Here is a 17,708-nt window from a genome sequence, read left to right as displayed (position 1 = left end):
TCACAGGATTTTTTTCAGGAACTGAAAGATGTGCGTTCCAGTTTGTAAAACACAGACTGGACCTCGCCGCGCTGTCGCAATCCACACTGAACGAGGAGCGCAGGCAGCTTGGCCCCAGCGCTGAAGGAAAGGAATTCAGAGGGATTAGGCCGCTTGCGTTTGCACCGAGCCAGGATGGCTGCTGTTACTTTCACACATGAAATGTGAAAAAGGCAAAGTCCCCGAGCATGTTTGTAGCGGAGCGTGATGTGATTGTGTTGTCATTTATGGGAAATAATCGCAGGCCCATCTCTCCCCTCCCCCCTCCCCCATTTTCCAGTCCAAATAACCATGAAAAATTACACTTCAATGTCAGGGCGACGACAAAGGAGGCGCGCTCTCGGGGAGCTCAGCGGATTTGCAGGGGGTTTTCCTTTCTTTGGACAAAAACTACCTTCAATTGTACTTCATTTAAAACGTGATCTAACAAATGCATTTTGACAAGCCCCTTTCTCTTTTTCTCCTTTCTTTCAAGCTGTATTTTGCACAGTCTAACCTCACACCAAACTGGAACATTCTGGAAAGAAGAGGCATGCAAAATAGAAGGACCTTGAAACCAAGAAGGGTGGTTCCCCCCCCCCCATTAAAAACAAAGTAGTGGGGGACAATAATGCCTATAACTCAGTATGCCACTGAGAGAGGGGAGGAGGGAACAGTAAACGGCCATGCCTGTAGCCACAGAACATCTGAGAGGCAAAGGGGAAAAGAGCAGGCTGAGGAGGAGGAGGGTCTCCAGTGGAGGGCCTGCATGCCTGCCCATCAGAGCAGACCGTTCTGTGGAGTCGGGAGCATCATCTAAGGAGTCTGGATGTGCTGTCAGACTTGAGGGTTCATGGCCAGGTGGGCAGTGAAGACGGGAAGGCTCTCTGATAGGGTACCACTTCCCTCCTAGCCCCCCTCCATTAGAGAAAAGGACATTTTTCAATCGAACAGATCTGCTTGAAAGCTTTTTAGCATTCCAGGTGTGAGGCCTGAGCAATCCCTACAAACATCTGTCTTTCAATAACACCCTGCTTGAAATAAACACTGCCCGGCTTCCGCGGCGGGGGGAGAAGACAAGACAGATGAACACCGTGAGTGATAGAAAGGCTGTAAGAAAACAAATTAACAGTTTCCATTAAAGAAGACTGGTATCTCCTTCGGAGTCAAAACTGACTTGGTTTGTCAGAGAGAAATCTTATGCTTAAAGAAAAAAAAATTTATGCTGTTTCCTAATTTATTTATTTTTTTAATTGGAAAGCATTGGAAACATACGGATGAAGAAAGTGCAGGCAGGACTATAAGTGTACTTAAGCATCTGTCTACAAATGAAGGTGTATGGGAAATGAACAGGATGTATCAGAAATGATATTAGATTATGGTGATTAGAACCTAATGGGTATAAGTGAAACCTTGTGGGATGGTTCTTGTAACGGGAACGTCAAGGTTGATGGATGCAATCTATACGGGAATGATAGTGAGGGGAGGAGAGGTGGGGGGCGGCCGAGCAGACCCAGCGTGACACGCTTTGACAATGTCAAAGGCAATGATGGAATATTTGGGGTGAGTATATGCCAAAAAGCAAACGGAGAGAGAAAAAGGTGAACATTTTGTTTCTTGCCATCAAAACAAACAGCACACAACAGAGAAAAATAAGCCGTGACTCCACGGGCCTGAGTCACATGGCCACACCAACAAGAGACTTGAATTCCCAGCCGGTTTGTGGCCTCACTCTTGTACCCACAGAGCCTGAAGGGTCTCTAGCCTGCTAAGAAAACAGCTTGGCCCCCGGGAAGCACAGAACGCATGCGGAAATGTTAGTCTACTCCCACCAGTGGACGCAGAGTGAGGCGCTGACTGTCAATGAGCTTCATTTTCTATGATCATAAGCCACTTACATGCACAGCTGGCAAAACAAGCTGCTTCATAAAAACAAAGCACAACAAAGGCTTGCACTTTCCAAACCAAATCTGGGAAACAGACATCGGGCCAACTGCAGGCCACACTGCGTGCAGAAAAGCACCGCTTCAGCTGTGCTCGCTGGGCAGACGCAGGCGTGCACAAGGATCACTGTGCATGTAACGGTGTTGCACATTCCGGACCGCGAGGACAGAAATGCACTCCGGCCCGGCTGGTGTGGCTCAGTGGTTGTGGTTGAGCAGCGACCTATGAACCAAGAGATCACCAGTTCGATTCCCAGTCAGGGCACATGTCCTGGGTTGAGGGCTTGATCCCCAGTAGGGGGCATGCAGGAGGCAGCCGATGGATGATGTTTCTCCCTCATCAACATTTCTATCCTTCTCCCTCTCTCTCTAAAAATCAATAGAAACATATTTAGAAACAATAGTAACGCACTCTGTTTTGGAGGTGGCCTAGAACATGCCACCTGCAAGCATGCTGGGAGCCATGAGGTGCCCACTGTGAATTCACTGCCTGGTGAAGAGCATGCGGCTGCCAAGAGCATTCACGGTCACACCTGAGGCGGGTAAGGATGTGTCTACGTGTGGAATGTCAAAAACTGGGCCCCTCTCCAAAACCATCAAGTCCTCAAAAGCACTTCGGTCTGAAACAACCAGGCAGCAGAAGCAGCATTAGTTGACGTTTCCTAGGAAATTGCAAAGAAAGTGGAGCAGGAAGCTGAGGCACAGAGAAATCCAAGGTTTATGTTCACGCTCTCCTGCAGGAATGGGAGGCAGAGCAGGTGGACTCGCTGAGCTGCTGTCATTGTCATGCACCTTGGACCACTGTTCTGCACCCAAAGAGAGAAAGACATTTCTTGGATGTCCTTCCTCCTTTTCAGAAACTTCCCAAGTTATGCCAGTCGTTGACTACAGTGCATCTGTATTTGTAAAAGCTGGATCCTGCACTATGAAATGTTCTTCTCTAGGGTTTAACAAAACGCCGCCACCACCACGCCTGCTCCTCCTCAGCGATTTTAGCTGCAGCGGCCCCTCCTCCAACCCCCCGCGACTGCTAACTGTATTTCAGACTCATCTTTAGGCCTCTGTGGGTATCTATTCAGCTCTTTTTCCTGTAAGAGGTTTCTTAGACCTAAGAACAGGCTGGTATCCCTTTAAAAGCAATATATCCCATTACACCCCCCCCCCCAACCCCCAAACTTATACTGTGTTACATCTCACAGTACAACACGCACAGTCATGGTCATCAAGGCAAACGACACAATAAAATAACTTAAATTCTAGACTCATACCCATACTCTTTTATGGTGGGAACATTTGAAAAAACGGATCCATGAACCAAGGAGAAAGAGAATGTTGCCACAAGATGAGAAAGTCATCAAGGATCTGTCTGGACAGAAAGTGCAACTCAGTGACGTGGAGTTGGCACTCAGGACAGTAGGAATAGGGATCCTTTGAAATCTGTAGCACACGGTTATATTAAAAAGTAATTCTGGATGTTTAAATGCTTCTGTGTGCATATTGCAACTGAAGAAAATACTAGAAACCCCCGACAGGGAGCTCGTAAGTCAGAATCCCCCACAAACTTCCAAAAGGGGACAATCTTTGTAAGTGAACATGGACCCTGAGCAGAGAGAATAAGGGGAGGAACCTGCACCAAGGAGCCATTTTGCTTCACTTTGAGGAAGTGAGTAAAACAAGCCAAAGGTGTGAATGAGAAGTAGCTGGAAAGTGCGACCTGAAAGATGAGCTCCCCCAATGATTACGAAGAAAAATAAAAAAAGAATGATTCCTCACTTACCAAGCAACATCTTTATCTATGAAGGGGGCAGGGGTGGAGGGAGGATTTAGACCAGGGGTCCTCAAACTACGGCCCGCGGGCCACATGCAAATACAAATATTGTATTTGTTCCCGTTTTGTTTTTTTTACTTCAAAATAAGATATGTGCAGTGTGCGTAGGAATTTGTTCATAGTTTTTTTTTAAAACTACAGTCCGGCCCTCCAACGGTCTGAGGGACAGTGAACTGGCCCCCTGTTTAAAAAGTTTGAGGACCCCTGATTTAGACAATAACCAACAGGAAACTGTAAAACAGAGTGTATCTTAAAATTAAATATATATTTGGCAGGGAAAAAAACAACAGATCAATTTCTGTCTGAAGGAGTCTGTGAACTGACTCAACTACTCAGAGCTTTGGTGAAAGGTTGGGGAGAACAGGAAATGTTCCAAGAGAAAGTAAGTGACAGAAACCGAGCCTTAAAGAGAAATAATTTGAGAATGGAGACATATGCAAGGAAAGATGAATGGGTCAACGTACTGAAAATCTAGCTGTGTAACATTTAGCTTAATACAATTAAGGTAGCAAAATCAGACATTCCTGTGTTTTAGAGAAATAAAAAGGATATACATAATATAAAAAATATAAAGTAGGCAGCGGAGTCCAAGCAAGAATATGGCATGAGAGCATAACCCTGAGCCAGATGGACTCAGGAAGGAGGAGGGAAGGCTGCCGAAACCTGGTCACCAGGGGACCGGCCTCTGCTTTGAGGGGCTGGGGAGCTGATCACTACTCCTCAGTGTCACAGACTAGAGGAGGCCTGGGGAAGGGCAGGGCTCAGCCGACAGCGAGGTGACCCAGAGGAGGGCGGCGAGCGGTACTGGCTGTGGAGCAGCGGTTCTCAACCTGCTGGCCCTTTAAATACAGTTCCTCATGTTGTGACCCAGCCATAAAATTATTTTCGTTGCTACTTCATAACTGTCATGCTGCTACTGTTGTGAATCATAATGTAAATATCTGATATGCAGGATGGTCTTAGGCGACCCCTGTGAAAGGGTCCTTCGACCGCCAAAGGGGTTGCGACCCACAGGTTGAGAACCGCTGCTGTGGAGGGAAGGAGAGGCTGTCGTGGGGCTTCCGCAATCAGACAAGCAAAGAAAGAAGCCATGGGCAGTCTGAAGGGTGAAGCCTGGCGCCCTGCCCCCCAGAAGCTAGCTCCTCTAGAGTCTTCCTCCTTTAGAGCTGGGATATCGAGGCAAATGGATTCTAACAGTGGCACCATGGCTGTTCAAAGCAAGATTTACTTTTCCTTTATTCTGAGACAAAAGGCGTAACGGGGATAAAAAGGGGCTCACCAAAACCAACCAAGTCACACACCAGCCCCCAAGAACCCCGATAGCCATGCTCCCAGGCGAAGAGTACTGTTGACTTCCTGCCCAGTGCCAACATGGCACCCAAAATCCTGACACATTTAAAGACAAGGAAAAGCCACAGCTGGCTCGCTCCTACCCCCTTCTCATTCTACCCCCTCCTCCTCTCCCTCCTCCTCTCCCTCCTCCTCCTCCTCCTCCTCCTCCTCCTCCTCCTCCTCCTCCTCCTCCTCCTCCTGTGCTTTCTGGAAGGGGAGACCCCAGGAATGCTGCTCCCAATGGCTGGGGCGGTGCCTGTCAGACAGTCTGGATCCAGGGTGAGGGCCAAGGGGCTGTGGCAGCCCCGAGTCCCCGCCGCAGAGAACAGCAAAAGCAAGTAATTGCTTTTCCCCTTCCACTAACAAGCTTTTCCGCAGAGGAAGAATTCAGCTTCCTGTAGTCAACAGACCCTTTTCCCTGCCTCTCTTCGCTCCAAATAATCTAAAGTGACTGCAATTTCAGCCCTGGCTCTCCAGCATTCAGCTCCCCCGGCTGGGGTCAGAGGGTGTCAAGTGAGGGCTCTCCATTTCTTTTCTACTCTGCTTCACGCCGCCAGGCTTCTTTGTAACTGAGGCAGCCTGCCTCCCAGCCCGGCCAGTCCGCGCTGCACGCCGACCTGTCGGGATTCCAGGAAACAGCTTTTAAGGCCCAGAAAACACTGGGGGAGAAAAAAAAATATCTCTTTGCTATAAACAACTGATGAGTAAGGACGAGCTTCAGATGCTCTGGTGACCTGAGCCACGAATTTCCTTGTTTTGAGAAAAAGCATTGCAGCAGGACGTTTTTATTTTTATTTGTTGTATGGTGGTTAAACCATGTCGCTGGTTGAGTGGTTTTATGGAAACAACTTTGGTTCCTAAATTCTTTCCTGAAGATATTTTTTAGATTTATCTTTATTGTTGTATTACAGACACAACAACACTTTATTGAAAGTATGACAGGTCCTCTTTTCCCCCATCGGCCCCTCCTCCCCACTAAGATGCTGCTCTGCAGTCATGGCGCTGGGCCGCGGAGCCGGCCTGGGGTGGAATCGTGGCCTGCTGGGAAAAGCCTGCCCCGCCTCCCTACCTCATTTCCCAGATGAATGAAATGCAGTTTCAGTTAAGAAAGGCAGCACCAGTGCTTGCCCTTCTGCGTCTTCACGGAGATCTATGTGGAGCGCGGGCAGGACTGAAGGTGAACGAGCAGATGGACAAAGGGAGGGGCTGGATGAGAAGGACAGGTGTGTGCATGAGGCCCCGCGGGTTCCTAGCCCTCAGGGGGAGGAAGAGGGCAAGGTGCCAATGCAAGAGACCTGCTTCCGGAAGAGTGGGGGGTGGAGGGGTGGGGGTAGGGAATGCGGGGAGGGGTACAGAGGCAGGTCTGGAGAGGTGCCACTCACTGGCCTGCAGCCAGTGCCTGAGGTTCTGGAGGGGAAAGAGAACTACAAATAGTCACCGCACCACGCATCCCGAGAGGAGGTGGGCGCTTCCTCCTGGCAGCAGCCAGGCCTGTGATGGGAATTTATTTCCCTCAATTATGTGCTCTTGTCCCAACCTCAGTTCATCAGCACATTGCAGCCAAGTCAATGAAAGGCTCTGTAATGATGCGATCCCATGCACGGGGATGCCCAGCACTGTCCGAGGGGCTGCCAGGCTGCGGCCACACCCGCCCCGCTCAAGCTGACATGCGCTTTCCAAACCTCCCTCCCCATGCTCCATGCCAGGTCACCCCTCCTGCCCCAGGAGCCTACAGCCTGGGCGTCATTTTCTCCAACTCCATCTCAAATGCCCTGATTGCAAAAAGGCAGAGAAAGGGACTAGCACAGTGGGACTGATCAGTACCAAATGCTGGCCACTCTCCTTTCCTCCTGCCGGGGTGATCCTTCCTGGCAAAGACCCTGGCCTGGAAAGCCAGTGTCATGCACCAAGAAAGCCTCCATTTGCCTGAGACATTAGTATCTAATGATAATAAATAGTAGTAATAATATAGCCATGGAAGTATGTACCTGCCACTCAACTGAAGAGGATACTATTAGAACTCCCATTTCACAGATGAGGACACTGAGCCTCAGGGAGGTTCAATGACTGGCAAAGGTCCCCTGGCTCTCAAGTAACAACTGTTGTCAGGCCCATGCTTTTAATGGCTACCGTATCCATCCATCCACCCACCCATCGATCCATCCACCCATCTACTCACCCACCCATCCACTCACCCACCCATCTACCCACCCACTCACCCACCCACCCATCATGTACTCATACAGCTCCCTTCTAAGCACTGGTGACACAGCTGTGAACAAGAAGAGTCCCTGCTTCCCAGGGATGTGACGGGGATAGGAAGGAGGGTGGGAGTGTAAGGCAGACAGCGGCAGCTAAACAAGTGAACCGACTTAAGCCAGCTGTGGAGAGGGAGGGGTAAGCAGGGCAGGGGACAAAAGAAAGCCCAGGGGGTACTTCATGTGGGGAGCTCGGGAGAGTGACATGGGAACAGACCTGCAGGGCGAGGTGGGAGCCACTGAGGCTGCCGGGCAGAGGAACAGCAAGCGCGCAGGCCCAGGTGGGAGGAGGGGGGCTGGAGGAACAGCGAGCGGAGAGGGAAGGGAAGGGCTCAGAGACAGCACGGACAGGTCTTGGGGAGCACGTCCTATAGGCCTTACAGGCCACTGTCAGGCCAGAGGCAATGACAACACAGAAGGGAGCCCCATGGAAAGTCGAATGAGGTGTCCTCTTCAGCACCCCTTCCTCCGGATCCCCACCCTCCTTGGGAATGGGATCTGGGGTGGACTGTGGTCCTCCCGCCCCTTAGCAGAGCGGTGCGTGTGTGAGGAGCAGCCGCCCTGCTCTCCACGGCGGCCCTGGAGGGCTTCCCGGGAAAGGCTGCTGTCTGACATGCACATGCAGACACAGCAAACCTCCCTGAACTCTGCCTCGCCTGGGCGAGGGCTGGCCCTGAGGAAGGTGGGGGGCCCTGACCACCCTCTGCCACAGCCTGTGGCTGCTCGAGAGGCCTTCTGACAGCCTGAACCCAAGTGCCCCCTGCCCAGGGGCCCAAAGCACCTCCTGAGACGCTGGAGACAGCACCCGGCTCGGGGGGAGGGTGTGGGGCTCCGGGGGCTGCAGCTCCAACAGAGGAGTCTGTGACCGAACAGTGCATGTCCCTGCCCCGAAACTGCACTGCCTTCCACCTCAATGACTTCATCGCATTTCACTAACTTACCATATACAGTCACGTGGCCTCACAGGGCTGCTCTTTTATGCTACCTCTTCCTACTGTGAGAGTGGATTTGGAGGTGGGGGCTTTATTTCTCTTAAACGGGCTGAGGTGTCTCCCACCAGTGACACGCATGCCTCCCCGTTCCGGGGCTGGAGCAGGTACCGAGGTGCCAGGGGACAGGCATTGCGGCTCTCTTCATGCTGCCTGTGGCCCCATCCTCCGACCAGCTGTCCCAGCACCTGGGAGCTCCGAGAGAGCCCTCGAGTGTGCGTGTGCGGGGTTTTGTGTTCAAACCAGAGCGCCCACAGGCAGCTGGTCCATACACTGTATCTATGGCCTGTGGACAAGACCTGGGCCTGAAGGCAGAAAGGGAAGGCAGTGAAGGGGAGCAGGTGAGGGGCACCTAGAGGCACCCTTCCAGGCTTGCGGGGGATCCGAGGGGGCACCCGGCACTAGCCCAGAAAGGCAAGGACTAAAGCCAGAGCTGAAACAAGAAGGCGCGCAGCAGAGAAGCTTAGGTGATGGGCAAGGAGACAAAAGCCAGAAATTCAGAGCTGAATGGAACAGGATGCAAAACGGGCCAAGCCCATCGCTGCTTCAAGTGACGCTGCCGTTGCTGTGTCCACAGCAATGGGAAGCCTGAGGAGGCGGTGGGCAGGGGCTGTGTCTCCCTCCCCACTTCCTTCCCAGCCATTCATCAAAACTGTGTTTGGGGGAAGGGGCCAGAACCAGTATTGGAGCCAGAACTTGGCTGCTGCCTTTCACAGTACACGTCCCAGAATAAACTGCCCCAAGACTTCATCCATCACCAAAAAAGGCAACTGTGAAAACACTCGTGGCCAGCCCCTCCCTCACACCAGCACAGCCATCCTCCCTGCACGGGGGCGGGAGGCTGCCCAGCCCTGTTGATGGCTCCTGTGGACGCTGTGCGGGGCGGGCGGGCCTGCACTGAGCAGTCAGAAACTTCCCAAATCATTAACCTTTCTCCCGGCGCATTGTACTGGGAGGTGCTCCCTCTGCAGCCTGCTCAGGAGCCCTATTGATCTGCAGCACACTCGGTGCCTTCAGAGTTGTTTATGATCAATATGCAAATTGCCCATGGCATTGATCTAGTATTAATTTTCAATTAGGGAATCCACAAGGGGTCTCTGAGGGTCAATACCTAACAATGCAAAGGAAGCCCGGCTAAGGAGTGTGGGCCAGATGCTGATAAAGCCTCCTTCTCTGTAGTTCAGGCCCTCGAGGCTGTCACCTTCACTTTGGCTCATGCGGGTCCCTCTGAAGTCAGACCCTGCAGCCACCTCGCAGGCTGCATCTATGGCTGTGGCCATGGGACTCCCCCTCCACCCACCCCAACCCAGTGCCACAGGAGCCCTCCTGGCCTGCGGGTGCGGGTGCGTTCCCCTGACCCCCACCCTCTAGAGCAGTGCCCTAGGCCACGCCTCCATGTCTCCCCATGCCACACCCAGACCCGGGACCACTCTCTCCCCCAGCTCCCCAGCCACACATACCTTCTTCCTCCCTCTCTCTCTCTCCCTCGTTTCTGCTTAGTCACAGAACGTCACCTTGGCACGCTGCCACGGCTGGAGCTGGCGAGCTGCACGGTCCCCAGAAATCTCAGGCGTCAGGCAGAGCCGCCGGCTGCCAGGTTATGCTTGGCAAACAACGCACTGATGTCATTGCAAAAAAACCTGGGGGGGGGGGGCAGGCAGAGCTTCAAATCATCTGTTTCTCCTTCTCCATCCTAGCAAGCTTTGTCTTCCTAATGAAATACAAGGGTGGGGGGTTGGGGGGGATGTTAATTACTTTACCACTCGTTCATGGTTCCCAGAAGAGGCCGAGGCCCGCCCTCCAGGAGCTCAGGGCAATGCGTGTGAGCCACGGACGGGGCTGTCTCTGGGGACAGTGTGCCCAGCTGGGACGGAGTGACCCGGGAACTCAGTCATTCCATTACGGCCCTAACAGCCCCTGGGAGACCCGTGTGGGAAAGCTGTGCAGGCAAAGGAACAGGAAGAGAAATGTGTCCCGCTCTGCTCCCAGCAGATGTGGGGACACGCAGGGCACGGCTGCCCTCCAGCGTGGGGCCCGGCGGGACCACGCCTAACTCTGTGCCAGGGCCTGGAATGTCCCGCGTCCTCTTCCCTTTCTCCACCTGGAATGGCCCTGCGGAGTCTCAGGCTCTCTCGCATCCCAGGATGCTGCTGAAGAGCCACCTCCACACCGGCAGGGCGGCTGCTGCCCACTTTCGGCACTGCAAACCGGGCACTAACTAACCAGGCTAATTGGCTCGTGGATAACATTAATTACCATGTTGCTCATTAATGGATGAAATCTTTATTGGTGCCATTGATCAGCGAACTTGTTAGCTGGCCTCCTAACCAATGGCGGATGTAACAAGCTCTCTTATTGGCATATCAATTAATGCAATCAATTCCTGGCCAGCGGCTGCCATTCACTTCCCTGGGTGTTCAGGGGTAGGAGACAGAGCCACTAGATTCGGGACGGACAAGAATGATATGGTGTCCAGCCTCGACTCCGGACTGTACTCCAGAAAACACAAACCACAGTCGGGAGCCTTCTGCCCGCCTGGGGTCCTCCCCAGAACCCCGCGCCTCCCGATCCACAGTCCCGCCTGCACTTCTGATCACACCTCGCTCACCGCCTGCAGCCAATGGGCCTGTGTGGAAACCTGCCTGCCCATCTGAAACCCCCCGCTCCAGCATGGAGAGGAGTCCCTACCTCACTGTCACCACCGGCTCCCTGACGCACACGTGTGGCCCTCGGACATTTGTTGAAATGCCTACAATAAGTCGTTTCAAGAGCATTTCGATCACTGTCAAGTCCAAGTAGGGAAAATGTTGCTCTGGGCAGCAACGTGTCTCTAGGCAGGTTGTTTCAGAAAAGGTTCAGCGACAGGCTGTGGGGGAGCCACGAGCCGTGAATTCAGAGCTGCGCCCCACCAATGAGGAGTGAGCACCAGGCCCGTCACCTTACAAAGAGGGGACACGCTGATGGTTTCGTGAGGGTCCGTAGGGCATGCCTGACCCCCAAGACATGCTTAGAAGCATTCACTGGAATTTGGCCCGAAAGGAAGCAACTTGAAATATTATTCCAGATTTGTTTCTAAAAGCCAAAAATAAATTAAATTTAAAAAGGGAAGAAAATCACTACTCCCCTCAGCGGTGCTAGTGCTATTAATAGACTTTGCAAGCGCGAACATCTAACTGAAGGAGAGAGGGAACAGGCAAGGGGAGCTGGTGAAAGGCAGATGGAGGGTGGGGACGCAGTGGCTCTGGGGAGAGCAGTGACAGGGCCCCGGGGCTGGGGAGGCCATGGCCCAGGGACAGCATTCTCCCTGCTCAAAAGCACCGCTCCGGGCTCCTAGGATAAACAGTAGAAATATTTCCTCTCATTTATAAATAGAAAGTGACATTTTTTCCCACATGGACCTTTAGAGCTTCCATATTCACAGGACAGAGGCAAGTCCTGAAGAAACCAAGAATGATATGGTGTCCAGCCTCAACTCCGGACAGACAGCAGAGGGAAGGCAAGAGGTTCCGAGGGGAGGCCAAGACCTTCCCAACTTACAGTCACTCTGCACATGGAACAAAAAGGGCTGCCCATTCTACGCAGTGGTCACCCGACGTGAGTGACAAGGAGATACCCAGACAAGGGGCCCTTCAGCCACTCGACACCACGGTGATGTTTCCCACAAGAGCAGCCAATGGCCAGGGTCCCAGTGCACTTCGCGGGCAGCCTTCCTGTGCAGCCACGGGTCTGTCTGCTTTCCAGGGAGCCCCGTAATGCTGCGGGGGTGCCACAGATTTTTAATTCCAATTTCATTTAAATTGGTTATTAGGTGGCTGGTTATTATTAAATGCTACACTAAAAAAGCAAACTCAAATGTGATGCATGCCCAAAGTTAACACCCCGGAGGCCACGGCATTGACGTGAATGGCCAAGTTCACTAGTTTTTGTGTGGACCTCTGAGCAAAACAACTTCGGCCATTTCTGCTTCACTGAAGATTCTTCTGGGAGTTCACGGCCTCCTGCTAAACACCCTTGCCATTCAGGACTGCTTCCATGTGAGTGATGATTTGTGTAAACAGAACCAAACCTAAACTTACAAAGGCTCAGTCTGTACCATTGCACTACCTTCCATGACGCAACCCTGACCAAAATGCTGGTCAACTCTGTCACATTCTCGTTTTTAAAAAATAACTACAGTTATAAATATCTTTAAAAAATCGTTTGTATATTAGGTTTAAGTTCCCTTTCATTTTTCAGAAATCAGGGCCCCACTGATAAAAGGCTACAAACCACTGCTCTGCCCGATGTCTGGCTCTAGATTAACGTGGCCTGCGCGCCCCAAAGAGCCTCTCTTGGAAAGAGCACGGATAACCTTGGGTTTCCAGTGAGGATCAGAACCCCAGCTCTGCTAACAGAGCATTCCTGCACACACCTGGCCACCATGAGCACTACCCTGGCATGGACGGTCATGTGCCAGGACAGAGAGAACTGTGCCACGGCGGGAAGATTATGGTTGACTTAGAAGTGTCGTTTTACGTTGTGTATTTTCTTTACAGTGAAAAATGAAGGAGAATGGCCTCGTTTTGCTTCCTATGGAAGCTAAAACCAGTCCCTTTAGGACGGTGCTTCTGGCTTCGTCTGCAATGGCGACTGTGCAGAATGGCAGCTGTCCTTGCTCCAGTCATCTAACCGGACAGAGAGCTTCCGGAGCGGTTTTCTTGGCTGAGACAAGAGCTTAGAGCTCTCTCCCTAAGGCAGGAAAGAGGAGCTGCCTATGTGCTCATTTATTTATTTGCCAAGTCATGAAACCAAAACCTGTGAATCTGCCAGGTCCCAAACGAGAGGGACACATTCCTGCCCTCACGGAACTCACCCTCCCCAGACCCACCTGGGTGACATAAGATGATGGTGTTACAGCCAACCCTGTCATGTCGGCATGCACTCGGCCAAGAAAATCACCGCTTTAGCTCCAGGCGTATGCCTGTTCAGCTGAGGGATGACAAGGCTGGACTTGGGTGGTCTAACAGGGCTGCCCACCAGGTTCTAAGTTGGCCACGTCCAACGCTGTCAGCGAACAGCAGGAATCATGTAAGAACCAAGCCCCACCCACTCCGGACGGACTCTTCATCCCCAAGACTGGTCCATGCTTCCCTGCCTCTTCACCTGGGCGATTATGTATCAAGGTTCTTCTACCCCAAACACAACAATAAATCCCATCTTATCAGAATTGAGCTATAAATCAGTGAAGACTCCAATAATTTCTAGCTAAGGGAATAACACCACAAAAGTACTTTTTAAACTAATTACTCAGATTCCGAAGTGCTGCCCTAATGAGCCTTCTTTCTGCCCAGAACTTACTAAGAGGAAAAACTACCTTCTGGTGCAGTAATTACTGCTTTCCCCTTCAAACTTCTAACTGGAGATCGATGCTGCATTTTAAGACCCATTGATTTACAATTAGCCTGGCTTTCCTGCTAAAGTGTTTTTTAAGCAGAGTTTACTTTTATTTTATTTTGAAATCTCCGAGATCTGGTTCTTGGATTTTACATCCTTGTGGGAGGGACTGGGAATCTCAAAGAGGAAGCTACGCATCAGAAGAGAGAGGCCTGGAGGGATGTAACTCAGACCCAGAAGAGGGGGAAGGGGGAAGGGAAGAGGGTTTGTTCACAGGGGAATTCAGAGGCAAAAGTAAAAAAAGAAAAAGACACACACACACACACACACACACACAAACTTTTTAAGTCAAAACTCGTGGGGAAGGGGAAGAAATGAAGAAACTCAAAGCGAGGAAGCAGGAGGCAGGGTGGCGGGCGGCTGGGGAGAGCTGGGCACACAGCCGACTAACGTGTAGCTGCTGTCAGGGCAGCGAGCGCAGCTCCTTATTGCCTCTGCTGTTTATTAGCATCCTCGGGAAGAAAAGAAAAAAAAAAGAAAGAAAAAGCTTTGTGCATCTTTGCAAAACAAAGCACTAGTTAAAAATAGTGTGTGCAGCAGGGACAGTGTGCTAACACGAGGGTCCTGGCAGCCCGCATCTGCGCAGTCCGTCCCATGAGGAGGGCAGAAGGAAGAGAGGCAATTAAGAATTTCATGCTGATTGCTTCAAGCATGCTTCTCTATGCCATAAAGATAATAGCACGAAGGACGTGGCCTTCCTCCCCCGCCCCTGCCTGGCCACGTCTGCCTCCGTCTTGTGGTCTCTTTCTTCTCGTCACCTCCACATGGGTGAGGGCTCAAGAGGCCGGGTAGCTGGCCTGGCGCCACGTGATGGAATCGGCCACGGCCACGCCTGAAGAGACACGGTTGTCTGTGAGAGTCCCTCCTTGCCCCTGGCCCACAGCAAGCCCGGGTAGGAGGCACGAGTGAGCTGCGTTCCTGAAGCCCCAGAGACTGAAGGAATGGGGAACGGCCTGTGAGGCCTGGAGGTCCCGGCTCTCCATGGCCCCTCCTGTCACCCCCGTTCTGGGTTTTCACTATCGCCAGCTCCAAGAGTGACTGGCAGAAGATGGCTCTGGAGAGACACATATGAGAAATAAAATCCACAAACAATAAAGGGGGGTGGGGGTACAAAAGCTACTAACTTTTTGCTGTATTTTTTAAATGTTATTTTATAGCAGGATTGTATAGGCCAATTTCAAAGACTAATACGAAAAAAGTGCAATTAAATCCTTGAAAAACTGACAGATCAGCAAAACAAAACCACCCGGAGGAGAGCCCGATTGAGCCTCATTAAGAAAGAGTTCAGCCTGTTTTTAAAGCCCTTCTTAACACTTAGCTGGGTACCTCCCAGCAGTGAGGGCTCCCAATGCGCCTGGCATAATTAGTGTCAGGATGGGAAGGGGAGAAAAAAATCAACCTAGGAAATAGAAATTAAAACACAAATTTAAGGGGGGGGGTTTCAAATGGAAAAACCATTCCAAATTCAAACAGCAAGCACCCATCAGTCCATCTGAGAGCAATGGGGAGAGAGCAAACTAAACCACCAGACCCAGAGACAAATCTGTTCCAATTAAATAGAGAAAGGGCTGGGGCAGAGTGAGAAGATTTATGCTGCAATTCCCTGTCTTCAACCTCTCCCCCTTCCCCCAAAAATATATTCTACATTGTGGTCACATCAACCCCAGGAGCCTGGGTTAATGGCAGACGGCCGGCAAATTGCACCGACCTCTACATTAATTATAACCATCCCGCCTGACAATGGGGAGAATGAGATCTGGTGACAAATTTCCGCACCTTCAGCCATCAGGACCCCCCAAAGCTGGCATGCATGCACATGTGTGAAACAGCGTGTGCGTGAGAGCATGAGTGAGCGCATTACATGTGAAACCACTGGCCTGTGACAAGGAGATACGGGGCTGAGCCCCATTATGGAAGGGCAGGCCCCGACGGGAGGAACGCTCTGGAGATGGGAACCATGGCAGGGAGATGGAGCCATTTTATTAAGTCAGGCAAAGTCTAATGTATTCTGCAGAGAGGGGGGAGAAAATGGATTTATTCTCAGGGTATCCTCTGAGCCAGCTCCCATCACCTCGGCAGACGGAGGAGCGGGGAAAGGTGCCAAGATTCGTCTGGAAATCGAGGGAAGGTCTCACCTTTAAAAAGCAAACATTAAAATATATGTCAACTCCTGCACCAGGAATAGGAAAATAATGCTGACCCCTGAGAAACCTGGGGTTTTTTCTCTAGCCTTCCGATTGCCCCAGCAGGCAAAGGGCTATGAATGGAGGCGTGCAATATGAAATCAGAAGGGTGACGGCAGCCCTGAGAAGATGCTGACGAGGACTGACAACGGGAATTATGGAGCATCTCTCCCAATGGCAAGAAACGCCACCGCCACCTTCCCCACGGTGGGAACCTAAACGTCGATTTCCGGGTTGGGAAAAATAGAAAAGAAACAGGGTGCACAAGCACACAGGCACAGAGGTGGCCTTTCATGAACAAAAGGCGCTTGTGTTTAGATTGCAATTAGAAAGCCCAGGTTCTAATTAAACAAGTACATGAAGTTAGTTTGGCTCCCCATATGAGCCACCACTTCACTAAGCTGGGGTTAGTGTGGCCGTGAGCATTTAGAGCCCCGGCTGTTACGAAGGGAAAGAAGCTGACGACACAGCGTCCATGGAAATATAAAGCCAGACACGACCTGTCTGTGGTTCCCCGGCCCTGGTCCAGAATGAAGGAGAAGCCAGCGAGACTGACATGCACGCTTGCACTGTGGTCAGACCATGAGGCATTGGTAACACTGTACTCGAGGCTGAACAGGAGATTATGCCACATGTCATGTCAAACCGGTGGAAATGGGGATGATTGGGGGGGCGGGGGGGGGCGCTTCCGACGGCCGGGGGTGAAGAACTGCTTCTCTAGCAACCACAGGACAGGCGCAGTTGGCTCACTGAGCCCCTTTTAACTAGGAGGATTCACGGGAGCTGGATACCTTCTAACTCCCAAACCACTGCTGGGAGGGGAAAAAAGCAGTTGACTTTATCACTCTTTTTTAATACTACCTGCGTGGCGGCTGCCCAGGGCAGACAGAAAGTGGACATGGGTCCAAGGGCCCAGATTTCTAGGGGAGACTGAGGTGGTGATGCTTCCCAAGCACAGAGAAAACGCCTCTGTGGCCCTCAGCCATCACCACTCACCATGTCCGAGAGCTGCGAACGGCTGTGCAACTGGTTCTTCCAGCATCTGCATTGGCCTGGAGAGAAAGGAGGGGCCCCCTATGCCGGGCCTGGTAAAGCAGATTTCGCCAAGTGAATGGGGCCTTTCTTACAGGAACAGGCTGACCAGATTCCACTGCGAGGCTTCCTAGTCCATTCCATCTCGGGCACCAATACGGAGAACTCCACACTGACACCTGCAGGCGAAGCTTCAGAATGCACCGCCCCAGGAGCTCCCTGCAGCCTCATGTTCCATTAATGCCACGTTTCTGGGCTTCTCAGCCTCCTTGAAACACTGTTTTAAAGAGCTTCCAACTCTGGAAATGGCCATGTCAAATGCTGAAGAAGCCAAGATGGCCAGTCAGGTAATGGCGACGGACAGCTCATACCTGCCCAGCACAGAGCTACCTTCCTGGGCATTTCTAATCAAGACACCGAAAGAAAGCTTAGTAACAAAGCTCATTAGCTGGCAAAATGCTCTATCCACCTACTAGCCGAGGCTCACCAAGTCACGAGGCAATCAATACGCTTTAGGTTTACAGATCACCAACACCATTTGGGTTTTTCAAGATTAGGAAATTCCTTAGATTGCCTGGATAATGGAAAAATTAAAACAAGAACTAAACAAACTGGATTTTAGTAAAAAAAAAAAAAAGAGAGAGAGAGGAGTTACCCGCCCCCCCCCCCCCCAACCCCCGCACCGGCAACTG

At 51.6% G+C, this 17,708-nt stretch overlaps 1 protein-coding gene across 1 annotated transcript in view; it reads right to left on the bottom strand.

Moving 5' to 3' along the window:
• ZFHX3 (zinc finger homeobox 3) overlaps positions 1–17,708 on the bottom strand; it is a 151,678-nt gene that overhangs the window by 48,478 nt on the left and 85,492 nt on the right. The gene's annotated exons all lie outside the window — the stretch shown is intronic.

This window comes from Myotis nattereri, assembly GCF_964212035.1.
Source record: "Myotis nattereri genome assembly, chromosome: 15".
Taxonomy (NCBI): Eukaryota; Metazoa; Chordata; class Mammalia; order Chiroptera; family Vespertilionidae; genus Myotis; species Myotis nattereri.
This window is presented reverse-complemented; position numbering and strand designations above follow the sequence as displayed.